Source organism: Arachis hypogaea, chromosome 20 (assembly GCF_003086295.3).
Source record: "Arachis hypogaea cultivar Tifrunner chromosome 20, arahy.Tifrunner.gnm2.J5K5, whole genome shotgun sequence".
Classification (NCBI taxonomy): Eukaryota; Viridiplantae; Streptophyta; class Magnoliopsida; order Fabales; family Fabaceae; genus Arachis; species Arachis hypogaea.
In genome coordinates this window covers 66,961,157-66,963,401 of record NC_092055.1, presented here as the reverse complement: position 1 = coordinate 66,963,401, position 2,245 = coordinate 66,961,157, and the positions used below count along the sequence as shown (strand labels likewise).

General features: G+C 43.2%; 1 non-coding gene across 1 annotated transcript; it reads right to left on the bottom strand.

Annotated features, from left to right (window-relative positions):
- Positions 1–462: 462 nt before the first annotated feature.
- On the bottom strand, positions 463–566 carry LOC112788451 (small nucleolar RNA R71). Its single transcript, XR_003195813.1, has one exon. It is a non-coding gene; the product is annotated as a small nucleolar RNA R71 (small nucleolar RNA).
- Positions 567–2,245: the final 1,679 nt, after the last annotated feature.

The window sequence follows — 2,245 nt, the reverse complement described above, 5'->3', positions numbered from 1 at the left end:
GAACCTAACATGGAAGAAAACATGGAAAATCATCATGAAGAAGAGACTCACAACCATGGCAGAGGAGGTGGAGCAAATCATGCTGGGGAGGATAGAAGAGTTTTGGGCTCTTACATCAATCCAAACCCAGGCAATTGTGGAAGTAGCATCCAAAAGCCAACAATCCATGCCAACAACTTTGAACTTAAACCACAGCTCATCACCCTTGTTCAGAACAACTGTTCGTTTGGAGGAGGTGTTCAAGAAGACCCCAATCAACATTTGACCACCTTCCTGAGAATATGTGACACAGTGAAGTCTAATGGTGTTCATCCTGATGCCTATAGACTGCTCTTATTTCCTTTCTCACTCATGGACAAGGCAGCCAATTGGTTGGAATCTTTTCCAAGGGAGAGCTTGACAACTTGGGAGGATGTGGTGAACAAATTCTTAGCAAGATTCTACCCTCCTCAACGAATCAATAGGCTGAGAGCTGAGGTTCAAACTTTCAGGCAACAAGATGGTGAGACTCTGTATGAAGCATGGGAGAGGTTCAAGGACTTAACAAGGAGATGTCCACCTGACATGTTCAACGAATGGGTGCAGCTGCACATTTTCTATGAAGGGCTATCCTATGAGTCAAAGAAGGCCGTGGACCATTCATCTGGAGGATCCTTGAACAAGAAGAAGACCATTGAGGAAGCCATAGATGTTATTGAAACAGTAGCAGAAAACGACTACTTCTATGCTTCCGAAAGAGGGAACACAAGAGGAGTGATGGAGCTAAACAATGTAGATGCTCTGTTGGCCCTAAATAAGCTCATTACCAGCAGCTAGCTGACCTCACCAAGAAGATGGAGAGGAACCAAGTAGCAGCAATCTCATCTTCATCAACAATCCAAGAAGGAGTGAATGAAGAAGCAGAGGGGAGTCAGGAGCAAGCCAACTACATTGGGAATTCACCAAGGAAAAACTATGATCCATACTCCAAGACTTACAACCCTGGATGGAGAAACCACCCAAACTTTGGGTGGGAAGTAAGCAAGATCAAAACCAAGACCAGAGGAATCTCAACACCCCTACAACAATACTTCTCCACACACTTATCAAAACCAAAACAGCACATCTGCTCGAACCACTCATCAATTGATGACAAGCTCTCTAAGATCGAAACCTTCATTGAAGGAATATGCAGAGACATTCAAGACAGTAAAGCATTCAGAGAGGAAGTGCAGTCAAACATGCAGAATCAAAATGCTGCCATCACAAAACTGGAAACACAAATTAGCTACCTATTTAAGCAGCTTCCTAACCACAATTTTTGCTATGATGCCCATTCAAGCAAAAGGGAGGAGTGTCAAGCTATCACACTTAGGAGTGGGAAGGAACTAAAGGAACATCCCCAAAAACCACAAGAAGAAGGCTCAAATGAAAAGGGAGAAGAGCAAGATGGAATGCAAACCCCCACGCCAAGTCTGCAAAAAGAAAAAAAGATACCCTAACTGAACATCTCAAGAGCTCCATACCCCCAGCTATTGAAGAAAAAGGAAGATGACAACCAGTTCTTGAGATTTTTGGAAATCTTCAAGAAGCTACAAATCAACATACCATTTGCTGAAGCCATAGAACAAATGCCACTTTATGCCAAGTTTTTGAAGGAGCTAATGGCTAAGAAGAGAAGCTGGAAGAACAATGAGACTGTGATACTAACTGAAGAGTGCAGTGCTATCATTCAGCATAAACTACCTCAGAAACTGAAGGATCCTGGGAGTTTTCAGATCCCTTGCATTATAGGAGAAATCACAGTAGAAAAGGCTCTTTGTGATTTAGGGGCCAGCATCAATTTGATGTCAGTAGCTATGATGAGAAAGATGAAAATTGAGGAGGCTAAACCAACAAAAATGGCTCTACAACTGGCAGACCGGTCGTTCAAATTCCCTCACGGGATAGTAGAGGATTTGCTAGTAAAAGTAGGAGATTTCATATTCCCAGCAGATTTTGTGGTGCTGGACATGCAGGAAGATGCCAAGACCTCCATCATCTTGGGAAGGCCATTCTTGGCCACTGCTGGAGCTGTCATTGATGTTCAGAAGGGTGACCTCACCCTGAGATTACACAATGAAAAGATGACATTCAATGTGTTCAAGACCATGAGTTATCCACCGGAACAATTGGGGGAATGCATGAGGTTAGATGCACTTGAGGATGAAGTGGAGGAGAATTTTGAAGAAGATGAACCTAAAGAGAATGAGAGATTGGTGGAGGA